At 44.5% G+C, this 16,216-nt stretch overlaps 1 protein-coding gene across 2 annotated transcripts in view; it reads left to right on the plus strand.

Annotated features, from left to right (window-relative positions):
• The first annotated feature begins 7,904 nt into the window (after positions 1–7,904).
• The window catches only part of SLC16A9 (solute carrier family 16 member 9), a 52,583-nt gene continuing 44,271 nt past the window's right edge, over positions 7,905–16,216 (plus strand). Inside the window, exon 1 of one of the 2 annotated variants that reach the window (XM_032842580.1) lies at positions 7,905–8,163. The gene's annotated coding sequence lies outside the window, so the exon portion shown is untranslated. The remainder of the gene's footprint in view (positions 8,164–16,216) is intronic. The other variant, XM_032842563.1, reaches the window with a different exon arrangement.

The raw sequence follows: 16,216 nt of genomic DNA on the forward strand, positions 1-16,216 counted from the left end.
CAGAATCTTGCAAGGAGGGAGAAAATAGTGAGAGCCCATTCATTTGCTGATGAGACTGTGAGTCTCTGCCAACTAGATCTCTAAGTGGACTCATGTCCACTTGGGTTCTCCATTTATGCAATCTTGCCAAGAGATGGGAACTATTGCTTGCAGTTAAAAGCTCTATTCCTGTTTACTTTCTACTTCCCACAAATACGCTTAACCTTAATCCTTTGTAATTATCCACTGTAGTTCTCAGTGTAGTCTCTAAGATAAGAAGCTTTCATGCCATTAAGACTTTGTAAATGTAAAGACCTTGTAAATGCTCTTACCTCTGTCTTGGGATGCCTCCTTCTCTACCCAAGCTGTGTTTCTGTTTCTGTGTTCTCTTAATGCAGCATGGGTACATTAACTGAGGTACTTAGCACATTCTCCTTACTATTTACCTGTCAGGATTCCCTCCTAGATAGTAGGACCCTTTGTTTTGTGTAATGCCTGGCGCAAAATAAATGATTAAGAATTTTTGATGAATGAGTAAATAAGAATAAATAAGAATTGACAATATATTTTGTAATTCATGCATGGGGATTTGTGTTATGGACAACAGATTTCAGAAAACAGGTTGCAAGTTGTAGATCATAGAATCGACATAAATTGCAAGAGATTAACCATCAGGTAAATTGCTGATGAGATTAAGATAAATTTATCAGAATAAGGGTGGTGATCACTAAGTCTTACAACAAATAGATAGCATTTGTTTTACTGTTAAGCTTTTTTTTTTTTTTTAACTAGATAGTAATTTTAAAACATTATTTTAAATACAGCTTAGTGGGCATGCCTGGGTGGCTCAGTTGGTTGGACGACTGCCTTCGACTCAGGTCATGATCCTGGAATCCCGGGATCGAGTCCCACATCGGGCTCCCAGCTCCATGGGGAGTCTGCTTCTCTCTCTGACCTTCTCCTCACTCATGCTCTCTCTCTCAAATAAATAAATAAATACAGCTTAGTTAAATAGTGTAGCAGTTAAGAGCACAGAATACCAGAGTTAGACAGCCTGGATTTAAACTCCACTACCTCTTTTTTTCCATCTATAAAATAGTGGAAATAATATTCTTAAGTGCTTAGCACAGCGCCTAGTGGTTCTGGTCATTGGCCAGTTTCTCCCATTCAATTCAGTTTCTGCCCTTCTTTGTCCTGCTCTGGACCCAGGAAGCTGACCACTTGTGGGCTTCTTGGTGCATGGCTTCAGCTTGGCTTTGGCCAATGGTGAGCACCATCGAGAGGCGTGAGAGCAGAGAGAGGCAGGGATATTCTCTCCACACTCGTCTTGGCACTTTGTCTCTGACACTCAGACTATGTCTCCTCTCAGCTCCCTTCCGTGGGGGGATCAGGGGGTGGGGTCCGTCCTTTGCAAGCTCTGCTTTCCTAGGTACTGGTAACACTAGGTCTTCTCTTTGTTACTTAAGGCCCAGCAGCGGCAACCACGTCCCACTGTCTGGTCTTTGGATACCTCTTGTTTATGCCTTTAAACCTGCCCATAGTGCTAAAATTATTTCCCTTAAGATTCCTTCACTTGATTATCTGGGATGTCTTCTGTTTCCTGCCTGAATCTTGACTAATACACTCTATGTATATAAATCGCTTAAAAATGTGAACTATTTTTATATTTAATTATTAATATCAAATGTTCAATTATTAAATTTTAAAATGAATATTAAACACCATTAATGGAACATAGGTAAGTTGCCATAAATAGATTATTGTAAATATTAAATATTGTTATGATATTAAAACATTTATGGCTATTGAGTAGAAAACAGGATTCACACCTTTAAAATAAAGCAGAGGACTTCAAACACATTTCAGTTGTACAGGTGGCTGTTTTGCCTGTGGTTTGGAACAACTGCCAAGTACTCAGATGGAAAGTTGAAGAAGCTGTCCAGTGTGTGGGTGGGAGGGTGAGAGCCGAGCACACCTTCCCACGTGAGAGCACCTGTAGTGGTGGGAGCAGTCTGCTGCTCGCACTGTTGGGCTGATCCCACCTGCACTTTTTCCGCCTATGCCCGGACTCTTACAGAACTTGGTTGACTGTACACTTTTGTCCCTCAAGGGTGTATTTTTTTCTTTATAACTTCGAGTTTCATAGGTTAGCTACCATGTTTGAAATCAGGCTCAACAAGCCAAAAGAGGTGACCATTTTTCAAACCCAAAAAACCCAAATGTTTACTCACTGAAACCATGTGGTAAACTAGTTGGATTGTCCATGGTCTTGGACCACATAGACCCTGTGCACAGAGTAGAGGTCAGGCATTTTCACCTACATCATGTGGTGAAGAAGGGAAGGCTAAAACTTCCCACCTGGGGGCTGAAACGTTGTTCACGGCTGTCTGAAACACACAGCATGTAAGTCAGATACCAAGGCAGAGCCCCATGAACAAAATAGGCTCTGTTTCACAAAAAGGTTCAGTTCAGTGGCCTTATGTTTATTTTAAAACAACATTAATCAATTCCACCTGTGTATTCAAAAAAAGACATTGAATTCATTGGTACATTTGAACCTGACAGCCTGCCTTTGGGATTAAAGCCTTTTCTGGTGATCTATTATCCAATAAGATTACATCATAAATCATACGAGCTGAATTTGTAACAGACACGATTCCGTGAGTGAATTAAAATGTGAGAAATAGTCTGAAACTGTCCTGGACACATGAGGGAATTTTCTCCTTCCCTCCTTCAGTACAGTTCTGGACACTCTCCTACGCACAAGCGCGGTGCTGGATCCTGAGATAATGCTGTGAACAGGGGAAAGGCGGAAGCCATATAGCCTCATCTCACAAGCGTGGCCTCTGCATTCACGCTGCCTGTCTGCTTCCATCTCTGCTGCTTTGTTGCCCTCTGACTTTGGGCAGTTCACTGAACCTCATAGGGCCTCAGTTTCCCATCTGTAAAATGGAAACTCTAATTTGAAAAGAAATATCTATCTATCATCTATCTATAGATATCCCTGTGTTCACCACAGTATTATTTACAATAACCAAGATATAGCAGTAATCTAAGTGTCCATTGATAGGTGAATGGATCAAGAAGATGTGGCGTATATACACAATGGAATATTACCAAGCCATAAAAAAGAATGAGATCTTGCCATTTGCGACCACATGGAAGAAACTAGAGGGTAGCATGCTAAGTGAAAGAAGTAATACAGAAAAAAACAAATACCATACGACTTCACTTACATATAGAATCTAAAAACAAAACAGACAAAAAAAAAAAATAAAACAGTAACAGACTCATAGATCCAGAGAACAAACTGATGGTTGTCAGAGGGGAGGGAGGTGGTGGATGAAATAGGTGAAGGGGATTCAGAGGTACAATCTTCCAGTTATAAAATAAATAAGACATGGAGATTTAAGGTACAGTACAGTTGTTACAATATTGTAACAACTTCATATAGTGACAGATGGTAACTAGACTTATTGTGGTGACCCTCCCATACTTGTATGTAAATACGGAATCATTGTGTTGTACACCTGAAACTAACATAATATTGCATGTCTATCATTCTTCAGTTAAAAAAAGTAATAGAATAGAGCTTGGCAGAGTAAGGGCACTGTTGCAGCAAAAAAGTCACTAACAGTTTGAGCATGCATTCATGCATTCACGGCTCATTTGGCCACTCACTCATCAGCAAAAGTTCATTAAGCAAAGTACTTCCCTACTGCTGTCACTGTGCCCTAGGGAGCAGTGATGAACAGGACAGACCAGGTACCTGCCTTCAGGATTTTATTGTTGCTCTGTGCAAACAATGAGTACATTATAGATGTCTGGAGTCCCATATGTGGATATAAACTGGGTGCTCTGGAAACTGGTACATATAAAATTGTAATTTTTTTTTTATGGCCTTGAAACCATGCATTGCAGGTCAGAAGGATGTGGAGTGGAGAGTGTATATATGTGTACACACACACACACACACACACACACAGAGAAGGACACACATTCTATGTAGTTTTACATTTCTGATTTCCACTTCCATGAGGATATAGAGTAGTGGTTCAGAGCATGGATGCCTAGATTAAAACTCCAGCCCTACTGTCATTCACTGTGTGATTAGAGGCAAATTATTTAACTTCTCTCTGGTTCATTTTCATTAGCAGCCAACGTGGATGATTATTATAGCGCGTACTTCGGTTTACTGTGGATTGTAGTGAGTTTAGTGAGCTGACAGTCCACAATGTTAGCTCTCACCAGCCTTGGATCATTTTCATAAGGTAGAGTGGGAAAGGCACAGGTTTAATAACCAGCCAGACCAGGGCCTGAATCTTACTTCATCACTTACCAACCAAGCCAGTAACTCAGCCTCTGAACTCCAGCTTTCTCACCTGTAAAACAAAAATAACAATACATAACTCTATGAGATTGCATAGTTCTTGGCAATTACCAGGCACTCAAAGAACAGCATTTATCCCTCTTTATCCCTCCCCTAAGATTAAAAACCATTTGAGCCCAATAATGGGATGAAAGTAAAGGCAAGAAAAAGAAGAAACAATATTTTGGAGAATTACAAGAATAAATATGATGTAGTATGTTTTTAAGGTCATTTTTAACATTTGAAAAATGTGTCTTTAAAAACAAATCTCTGTAAGTATGTGAGAGAATGGCTTATCCACTTCTAGTTTTGTTTTTGTTTTTGATATTTTGTCTGTTAGAGTGTGAGTGAATGAAATGGAATTCATAGAATGATCTCTAGATCTGAGCTAACTGCTGTAAAAACTCTAAGTTCTGTTTTCTTTATTTTTATTTTCAAATGTAGTGTCTATGTAGCTATGCCATCATTCATAAACAGGGGAAGAGCAGCATGTACAAAAGAAGAGAAACATGTCCTGCTCTAGTAAGTCAGGAAGGAAAGGCTGCTTAGCTGGGCAGTCACTGGATGGATGGCTCAGGTGTTGTGCAAGTGTCCCACCCTCCCCTGACCCCCGATGCCTCCATCCACCCTCCACATTTCTGGCTTCCTGGCTGGTGTGAGGTCTGCACAACAATTTTGGGTTAATTTCTCTGTCTTTTCTCTAAAAGATTAAATCAGCAAATGGTCTAAGTGGGGGGTGGGCCTTAGGCTGTCTCACAAATCACCAACTTCTTAATAAGTGCTCCAAACAATAATAATAATGCAAGACAAAGAACCAACTTCTTAGTCCAGGGCACTGCCTTTATATCAATTTTTCTTTAAATGCACATTCAGGTGTTTTTTCTTCCCAAGGGAGTTTTATTAAATCCAGCTTATTTGATGACCTGTCTTTTTCTCTTACTCTGTCTTGCAAGTACATACGCTTCTGGGCCCAAGAGAGAGGCCCTAAGGGCAAGGCCTGCACACAGCTGTAAAGCCAGAATACTGAAATTCATCTGACCCGCACCTCGTTAGCAAATCTTGCTTCTTCCAGTCACTGGGGACGAAAATTCTGGATGATAAGGAGTGGTTTTGGTCTTATTTCTGCCAACCTGCTCTCCACTCCCTCTGCACTGTGAGAGCAGTGGGAGAGTGTGTGAGATCAGAACATCCCCAGCTTCTCTGGGTCAAATTCCACTCATGGGTAAAGTGTCAGGGTTGGGCTAGATTTCTGAGTTCTCTTGCATGTCTAATTGCTCTGCTGAAGTGTGACTGAACAATGAACCTTCACAAGCGGGTACGGGCAATTCTTACATTCTAGTAATGGTAGCAATTCCCTAAGCCAGCATCCACTGCTTCCAAACTCCTGAAGTCCTCCGGGCTTCCTCTGCCCACTCTGTTCATTGCAGTAGGAGTCTGGACCCCCAGCCATGCGAGTTTTAGACCCAGTCTTTGGGATCCAGTCTTACACTAAAGTTGGAACCATGGTCCCGTGTGTAAGAATGAGCTCATTTTCAGTTCTTACTTGATAGGTATGGACTGGCCTGAGCAGACATGGGAGTTCTGGTCATAGACTCTCTGTTAAAGAAATCTGGGAGGGGCACCTGGAGAGTGCAGTCTGGCTAAGTGACCGCCTCTTGGTTTTGACTCAGGTCGTGATCTCAGGGTCTTGGGATCAAGCCCTGCATCGGACTCCATGCTCAGCACAGGGTCTGCTTGGAATTCTCTCCCTCTGCCCCTTCTGCTGGGGCTTGCTCTCTCTAGAAATAAAGGATTAAATCTTAGAAAAAAAAAATCTGGGAAAACTTGGTGGAGATGAGAACCGGGACAGGCACCTTCAGAAACCAACTGGGGAACACAAATATTTTTCAAGCAGGGTTTCCTTGTCCTCAAAATATAATTTTATATACATGGATTTCTTCAACCAACTAACTACCAAGATGACACTTTTTTTTTGGTGGTTACAGGGTATTTGAATCAAAGAAAAAGCTTTCTTAAAATATCTTTTATCAAAACATATGGAGAAAAGGACACATGCGATCAATGTGCAGGTCAATACATTCTTATAAAGTGAACCATTGAGTAACCACAAACCAACTCAAAAATAGAACATAGTGAGAAGCCCTTATTCTATCCTCTCTCCTTCTCAGGAATACATTTATGATCTTATTGACAGCATCACCTCTCTGTGTTCCCTTCCAGAACGATTCCTGGGACCACCTCCCTCTCATTCTCACGGTTACTTCATTCCCTGCCCCCCATCTTCTGCCCTCTTAGGACAAAACAAAACACCCAGTATCTACTAGCACTGGCCATTCTCTTCTTCATAACCTGAAAGTCAGTAAATTGGGTCAAAAGGAATGGTGGGGGGCAAAGGGGATGAGCCACTGTTTTCCTATCAGTAAGAAAACTCCGTATGTGCTGTCAGGGTCCTCAGAATTTTTGGAGCTCTCATTTTGGGGAGACTGTACCATGCAGCCAAGATGAGAAAACAGAGGCTCAGGAAGGTGAGGCAGCTTAATCTCGATTTCAGAAAAGAAACCTTTGCAAAGTGTGGAGTCTTTGCCTAGGTCAGAACCAGAGGCTTCAGGGTATAAAGGGAATTCTCACCTCGGTAATGAATAGTGGCCCTAGGCCTCTTTGAGAAACTGGTGGAAGGCATGGTGCTCTTTCCCAGAAAAATGTATACGCCGAAAGCGCCTATCACTTTAGGGGTTCCCCTCACCAGTGAGCCCCTGGTACTTAGGAACTGTCCCCCTTCTGCTGCAGTGCCTCTCTGTGGGGATACAGCACACATCCAGTTCAGCTCCCATGGCCATTACCTTTCAGCCACAGATAGGTGTACTGTTAATGCAGTGCACCTGCCCCACAGACGGAACTGTACTTAGATGCACCCCCTCTCACAGCACGCCGTGCGCACTGCAGGGTCGCCCTCCTTTCCCATGGAGCTGTCACAAAGGACAGCACTTGGCATCCTCACTCCTCACTGCCCAGGAGCACCGACTCCAAAAAGTTCTGGTGCCCGGTTCTCTGGGATCGCTGCCAGCTGGGTATACAGCTCTGGCCAGGAGGGCGCCCAGCGGCCCCAGGAGACTAGGAGACCGGAGGCGGCTCGACCTCATCTCGGCTAGACCCAGGCTTCCGCAAATACGCTGGGTCTTTGGCGAGCCGGTGCGGGCACGCGGTGGGCGGCAGGGGCGCAGATGCGCCGGGGGCGCGCGCGTGTGCGCACCGATAGGGCGCCTGGCCGGCGGTGCCCCGCTCTCCGGAGGCCTTGGTGGCCCCGGGCCGGGCGGGGGCCGGAGCCGCGAGAGCAGGAGCAGCGCCCCTACCGCCCGCTTTTCCGCCTCCATCTCCTCCGCCTCCTCCTCCTTCCCCCAGCCACCCGCGCAGTCACAACCGGTTCAGACTGGCCAGGGTGCCCCGCAAAGGAGAGAGGCAGGGGGCAAACCGCGGGGAAAAACTTCCCGAGAAGAAGGAGGAGGAGGAAGAGAAGGTGGAGCCCAGAGGAGGGGGCCGGCTCCCTCTCTCCCTGCACGCGGCCGCCGCCGGCGCGGGGCTCGGCGGGGGCAGAGGGCGGCGGCTCCCGGGGCCGCGCATAGCGGGACCGATTGCCCAATACTCCGGCAGGGGCCGGGGCCGGGGCCGGGCCCGGGCCCCCGGATAAATACTGCCTGCAGGCCCCGAGCAGCCGGGGAGAGCGGCGGCCGCGGTTCTCACCGCACCACCCGCCCGGCTCGCCCGGGGCTCTGCGCCCGCAGCTGCGCCCCGGAGCCCCGGCCGAGGCCGCTACCCAGGTAAAGGGCTGGAGCTCGCGGGAGGGCGCCAAGGCTCGGCGGCTACCCGCGCTGCCTCGCCTCCCAGAGGCGAGAAGTAAACTCCTCTGGCTCGGAGCGGGAGGCGGCGGCGGCGACGCTGTCACCCGCGGCCAAGCACTTTGGAACAGGTTTCTGGTTTGGGGTGTGTACTGGGGGCTGAGCGTCCTCCGTGCGCCCAGCCCCGGATACCCGCCCCTATGGAAAGGTGCTTCTCCGCGGTGGGCAAGTTTCCCCAGCAATCTCAGGGCGGCATTTTGCGCGGAGGTGGAAGAGGGAGACACAGATAGAAAGAAAGGGGTCCTGAAGGAAGGACCGTGCTCAGGGAGGAGGTACGGCTCGGAACTCCCGAGACAGCAGCTGGTGGCAGAGAGGGGGTTGGGGGCAATGCGACCGGGTGGTCCCCTCTTTCTCAGAGAGCAGAGGGGACTCCAGGTACCTCGCTGGTGCACGCTGCCGCCCCGGGGAGGGTCGCGGCCGGGACGCCCGGGTGCTCCAGGGCTCGCGGGGGCGGGCGGGAGGTTGCGCGCGGGGCTGGCTGCTTCTACGCCGCCGCGCCAGGTTCAGCACCACCGGGTCAGTCCCGGCGACCGCCGCGGGAGGCACGGCACCTCGGCCTCCTGGACAAGGGCAGGAATTTGGGAGGACTCGGAGCTTACCGCTCCATCTGTGGTTCGCGGCGGGTAACCTGCTCAGCCTTCAGCAGCGCCGGAGGCTCTGGAAAGAGCTGACAACCATTTAAAAACTTGGTCATCAAAAGCAAATCAATGCTTCTTTGGTTGCCAGGTCTAATTCATTCAGCACAGGTCAATCCATCCGGGCTGTTTAGGCGGGATTTACACGAAACAATACACTTAAACAGTAAGTTATTTCATATAACATTTTGGAGACCAGTTTCCTGGGTCACAATTAGTTTGGGTGTATTTTTTTTTAAATCTTCAATTATCTGGGCAGTAGTTCAGATCGCAGATGGATTCTTCCAACCCCCCAGTAGGATATTTAGTTGTTCCATCAAATTGTGTTAATTTAGTATGTCCTGGTAGTTTCTTAGATTCGGGTTGGCTTTAGCTCTGAGAAATTGTTCTGACTGCAAGAGTACTTGTATTTTGAGCTAGTTGGCCTTTTCTTTGGGAGATGCTTTGCTGGTATCAGCATATTCCTTGTAGCTAATGAGATTGAGCTAGTATTTAACAACTGAGTTCAAGCAAAGAACACATGGTCCGTCCCTGCCTTCAAAGAGTTTAGTCTAGTGGGAAATGGGTATGTTTACGAATATCTACAATACAAGATAGTACAAATGGAGTCATACGGCAGCAACATCATTAGTGTGCTGTTGATGGCAGAGAAAAGGGAAGGTTCATTCAAGGTTAAGAACTAAAAAAAGTTACATAGCAGGTGTAGTGTTTGAGCTGGTATTTGAAGAAGGAAGAGGATTTCCTCCATCGAAGGGAGCCTTGCTGGAACAAGCGAATGGCATAGAGTTCTGGAAGTCCAATGTGTCTGAAGGAAGCAGGGTAGTTTGGAGTGGCTGGAGCCTGGAATTTAAGATAGATAAGGCTGGGAGTTAGGATGGGGCTAGATTGGGGAGAATATGACAAGCCATGTGAAGAAATTAAGAATGTGATTGAACGTCATTATTATTGTTATTATTATTATTTATACCAACAAAGTTAGCATCCTTAACTATAGTTTATACCTTGAAGTTCAGTTTTGTTTATTTTTTATTTTTTTAAATATTTTATTTATTTATTTGACAGAGAGAGAGATCACAAGTAAGCAGAGAGGCAGTCGGGGGGGCGGTGAGGGGAGGCAGGCTCCCTGCTGAGCAGAGAGCCTGATGTGGGGCTCCATCCCAGGACCCTGAGATCATGACCTGAGCCAAAAGCAGAGTCTTTAACCCACTGAACCACCCAGGTGCTCTCAGTTTTGTTTATATCCTAAAATAAATAAAGGGATAAAATCTCAATGGTATTTGCTTCCTATAAACATTACTGTAAAAGAGTAATATATTTCAAGTAGCTTTTAATGCTTTATATAAATCTGATAGTTTTTCCTCCAAGTCTGCAGTCTTATGGTATACCGACTCTTAGTTTGATGAAAACTCCGGATAGGAAGACACGTCCATTTTCCTGAGCAATATGCAGAGTAGAGCCACTGTCTGTTCTGTGTTTCCACTGACAATAATAATAATTATTAATGTTTATTAAAGATGATATGTCATGTGAGCCACATGCCTTATTTTGTCGAGGAAGAAGGCATAATTTTGATCTTAGGTTGATAATGTTAATAAGGTCACTCAGCTAAGTAGATGATGGGACCAGAATTTGAAGCCAAGAAATGTCTCTTAAAAGCCCATCCTTTGAACTATTGTTGGACTGTCACGTAACAAGGGCATAATACACGATAACTTGTTAAAAGAAGTTAGAAATTGAGCTTGCTACCAGTAGAAGTGTTTCTGTATTTTTAAATTTGCATCCTCATTCCCATTATTCTGATTTTATTATTTTAATTGTTATAATGACGTATAGCATTGTATTACTTTTACATGTACAGCATAATGATTCGATATATGTATATATTGTGAAGTGATTACGACCGTAAGTTTAGTTAACGCCCATCATCACACATACAGTTTTTTGGGTGATGAGAACTTTTAAGGTCCACTCTTTCAAATATATGATATACTATGTCATCATATTGTACATTACTCATCATTCTGATTAATTTTACTTTACAAATTAATGATGAGATATTTAAATTCTTTTTTTTTTAAAGATTTTGTTTATTTGTTTGACAGAGAGAGACAGTGAGAGAGGGAACACAAGCAGGGGATTGGGAGAGGGAAAAGCCATCTTCCGGCTGAACGGGGTCTCCATGTGGGACCCCATCCAGGACTTTGGGATCATGATCTGAGCTGAAGGCAGACGCTTAACAATTGAGCCATCCAGTCACCCGAGACATTTAAATGTTTTAACACATCTTCAAACTGTTCTATGATCTTGTGCTTTTATGACGCACTCAAAAGAAATTCTTCAGCACTTTGAGAAGAGGTAGGTTATGGATGAGTAAAACATTAGCAAATATGACAACATTAAACACAAAGACCAGATCTGCCAGATTCTCTGGGAGAGTGTCAATTTCAAATATCCTTCTCATTATTCCCAATAACCCTCCCGAATGCACCAGACCTTTTTGTGTTTCAGCATCCCATATATGTTGCCTTGTGTCTTGAGTTTTTATTCTGAAAGTGGATACAGCAAAAATACTGGTTTATACATGACATACTCAAGTGTGTGCTCAGACAACAGATTGGACTCTATATAATCATGTACAAACTTTGCAAAACATATACTAAGCAAAAGAACACACCGGTGTAGATACTATCACTGCATGAACCATATCACTCAAAGCACGGCCCAAGTAGTAGCTACCACTTCAGGGAAAAGCTGAGACAAGAGCCCAGTAGCATAGGACACATGATAAGAGTATGGGATGCCGGGAAATGGATTATACCAAATGTAAGTGTCTGGCTCTCACTTGCTTGTTCTTAACTCTGTTAAATCTAGATCTTTCCATCTTTTCTCAGACTCTGCATGGTTTACAAATTCGGCCATTTTCTCTTCTGAGCCTGAAAGCAGTACTGGAAGTAGGTGACTGTTCACTGGATTAGTCAGTGAGGGACCTGGGTGCTGGCCTCTCCTCTAACCACACTACCCCCAGATTGGTGGAAGCAAGTTCACAGGGTTAAGCCAGGGGAGACAGGCAAGGCAGATGATGGGTAGAGTGGGGAGAGCATAGGTCAAACTCTCAATGCAGGTCAACCTTGGTCCTGTGTCAGAGAGATGTTAGAGGGTGGAAGGAACTGGAGAGAACACGTCCATTCCGTGACGATGAAAGCTACTCAGTTCCAGCCAACTGTTATGTGGGAATAAGGGCCCAGTGTTGCCAGGTCTTCTGATGGATTTTCAAGAGAATCCAAAAAGTCTGATTTTTATGTGAACTCTTCCAGTTTTAAATTCATTCAGAATTTGCAAAAGTAAAATAAAAATAAATAAAATAAAATAAAAAATTGTGCAGGCCAACAAAATGCCTCTGAAGATCTAGAGATCAGATCTGGTCTGAAGGCTGTCAATTTGCTAGATGATTCCTAAGGCTCCTTCTGGCTTCAGGCTTCCATGATCTTACACTCAATCCGTGTTATCTCTAACCTATTTCTTCCACTTTGGTGAAACATAACACTCACCATATCTAAGTCATGCTTTGGAGGATAACTTAGCTTTGGAGGAGCTCTTTGCTAAGTGCTGGACTGCGATAGATTTGTAAGGCCTTAAAGAGAAAGAATGTCCTTTTTTGATGGCCATGCTCTTTTCATAATTCATAGGTTGCAGCAGTTAATTACTTGTGTTAATTATCTCTTTTGGGGATGATTAATGTGATTTAATTCGAGGGCCCACAGCTATTTCTCTAAACATTTTCCTTCTCACTCCAACGTGAGATAATAACCCGTCAGGAAATTGATCCTGGCTCCCCCTTGGGCAACTTGTACTCCGTAGTCTGACTTACGGCCCTCGGACAAAGAAATCTTCATCGTCTTTACCCTGGCAGAGTTTCACTGTGTAGTCTGTCTCTCCTTTTAAACTTGGAAGTATTTGGGAATGTTCTTGAATTGCATACTGAATCGAGGGTTTAGCTTTTGAATTGTGTTAATTCAGCAGTTTAGGGCTTTTTTTTTTTTTTAAACATTCTTATATGGACCCCAAAGTAAAAATGAAAACAAAAAGTAATGCATTTATGTCTGATTCCAATCCCAAATTACCTTTAATAACTCTGGTTCCTCTGCAGTGAAAATTCTTTAATATAAATTTTTTTAAAGGTCAGTTTATTGGATTTGACTGGCTAAGATGTGTTCCTCACTTTATGTCAATGAGCTATTTTACAAACAAAAGAGTCTGATTATAACTGAAAAGTTCAGAGCAGATGTTGACAATGAGACGGAAGCATTTGAATAAATAAAACAAGAACGGCGTGTTTAGAGAAACCACTTACCTTCTTGTGACGGAGCTGATTTCAAGAGGACAGAGGACAAACAGAAGGCTCTGGATGACAGTTGTGAGCCACAGTTTGTCCTTGTTCTGGCTCCAGGAATGTGTCGCCCACCCCCACCCCGCAAAGTGCCCCCTGCCCCTGCCCCCCTACCATGTTGCACTTCAGTGTGTCAATCATGTTTAACATTTAAAACCAAATCTGAGAGAATCAGGTAACTGTCTGACCGTTAAAGACATCGCGTTTGATATTATATCGGTAAAAAAAGTTTGAATGAGAAAAAACCCTACTTGTTTTTACGCACGTGTTTGGCTAGTCCTTCAGCTTCAATGATGGAAGCAGCCTCTAATCTCCAGGGATGCAGGGACCACACTGTCTTGGTTCCGCCATGCCTTCGAAGTCATTTTCTTCTAAATAAAGGCATGTTAGCTTCTAAATGCACTTAATTCATTTTGTTGAATGAGAGATGTTTGATTCATCATTTTAATAGAGTTAGGTAAGTAGGTTGGTTTTTTTTTTTTAGCATTCATTAATTTCATAAAGATTTATTGAGCTTTTACTATGTGTCCAACACAATTCTTAGTGCTTGGGATGTGGGACAGGCTTGTAAGTTAACAAATAGTAACACATAATAACAGTTTATTGGGATGAAGGTTGTAATAGCAAGATTGTCCAAATTGGTGTGAGATACTAGGGGAGGGAAGATTGACTGTTGGAGAGTCAGGACGGCATTAAGTAGAAGGAGACCTTTGAGGCTAAGTCTTAGAGGAAAAGCAGGAGCTTGTCAGTAGGCAGGTTGGAGATAGGCATTACGGCCCCTCTCTAAAGGACAGAAGGAGCGGGGCTCATGTGCTGAACTGCGACAATGGCTTGGGGACCACAGGCTTGTGGGACATCCTAAAGGGGTATAGTTGGGAGCTGGATTGTTGCAGATTTTTAGAGGAAAACAAAAGGCATCTAGTAACTCACTGGGTATTTAAAGATGTAAATATCTAATGAATGGACAAAACATGGATTTCTAGAACAAATTTTTCATTTTTATTTATGAGTTTTGAATACTTATTCATTGATGGGGGACTGTTAGCTCCATGAGGGCAGGAAAAATCTTGGGTTTTCTTATGTGCTTATACTAATGAAATAAACAGAGAGCTCGTGCCCTACTAGTGGATACACTGTGGGTGGTGAGGAATGGCTGAGAGATCTGAGAAGTTGGAGGCGGAATTTGAGATGACGAGAAACCTGGTTTGGCCGCAGCCTGCAGATGCATTGCTGCAGGGAGAGAGCAGAAGCAGAAGGGTCTGTGAGCAGGCTGCTGTAAGGGATTTGCAAAGAAGATGTAGAGGGAGGCTCCTGGTTGGTAGGCCCGGTCTGGCTGACCTAGGACCCAGAGGAGGAGGAACAAGGACGGGATGCAGACGGGCTTTCTGCTTGGTCCAATGAAAGCCTGGCTGTGTTGGTTTTCCAGATGAAATTTCAGATGAAATTCAGGAGGAGGAAGTTGATGGCTGCATGGAGTGGGAGGGGCCTGAACCCAGCCAGGGGGGATCTTGATATAGAAAATGATAAGAAATGGGTTGGACCTGTGGGTTTGGAGTTCTGGAGAGAGGTCAGGCCTGCAGATGGAGACTTGGGACTCCATCCTTTGCAGACATGCGGTCCCCCAGTGAGGCTAGAGAGTTTGTGGGGTCGGGTGGGTCCGGAAGACCAGGGGGCGTTGGTTTGCAGAGAAGAGTTGGTGGGGGGGCGGTGGTGGGACACTGTCAGGAGGGTGGTGGAAGGCAAGCTTGACTTGGCTCCGTGCTGAGGCGGTGGGGGCCCCACAGCTGGAGCATTTCTCTTGTGTGGACGCATGGGAGCCAGACAACAGTTGCGGAATCATCAGGAGGTGAGAAAGTGGAGACAGGGAGCGCGTTCTTTCGAGTTTTTCTCAGAAAACCTGTGAAAGGCGCAACGACAGTAAGAACTGTGCGCACTCTGCCAAGCCCCGGGCTTCGGGTTTTGTGGATTGTGTCCTGTGTTCCTCCTAAAAGTCCTGAGAGGTTGGAGTTCTTGCTCTTTCCATTCTGTAGATGAAGAAACTGTGAAGATCATGAACTTGCCGTGAGTCTCGGGGCTAAGAGCTGGGTTCAACCACGAACCCCAGAGGAATGACTCCAGGGTCCATGTTCTAGCGCAGGGACTTGTGGCTGTTTGACAGTGACCCGCAGTGCGATGTGTTTGTGCGCCCTGTACACACACACACACACACACACACACCCCGAAGCGCGGTTTCTCAGACTGCCACGGAGCCCTCACCACCATGCAAAAGCTTTTCTTACATTTTTGATTCTTACCTGTTTTGTTCCAATAAAAAAAAAAAATGTACTCACAATCCACACTTGATTTCATGACCTGCGATGCATTGCAAAGTTTGGACAACACTGCTCTAGCCCACAGCTTGGTGGGCTTCCCAAACTGCTGCTTAATACTCTTTTCTGTTATATTCAACGAACATTGATTGAGTGCCTATTGTATGCATAGATGCAGAAAGAACGTAAAGAATATAAGATGTGCCCTTAGCCCAGGAATTTTTGTTAGTGAAGAGAAAGGGAAGAAGGTGAGTAAATGGCTAAATATAATGCACACCAGAATGAAATAAGAAGAAAAGAGTGGTGTAAGCAACATCGCATGGAAGCCTAGGGCACTTAATGCTGGCTCTAAATGTGTATGGATTTGACTAGTAGTGTCTAGTGTTTTCTGTGCTATGAAAATATTAAAAAAAATTTTTATGAAATGAATACGAATGTCTCTGGTAAAGACTTTTAAGAGTAGAGGCCAAAGGAGATTTAAAGACCATGATATTCTGTGTATTTTTCTCAAAAGTCCTGAAGTAGTCAAAATATTATTTTTATCTAGACATCTGTTTGTTCAGTGTAAGCCCCTGGATGATGTTAGCAAATTCAGTCATATTAAAGTATATCCATTAAAGGGGCACCTGGGTGGCTCAGTCCGT

The sequence above is a fragment of the Lontra canadensis genome, unplaced genomic scaffold, assembly GCF_010015895.1.
Source record: "Lontra canadensis isolate GAN:19392208 unplaced genomic scaffold, GSC_riverotter_1.0 scaffold3, whole genome shotgun sequence".
In the NCBI taxonomy this organism is placed as follows: domain Eukaryota; kingdom Metazoa; phylum Chordata; class Mammalia; order Carnivora; family Mustelidae; genus Lontra; species Lontra canadensis.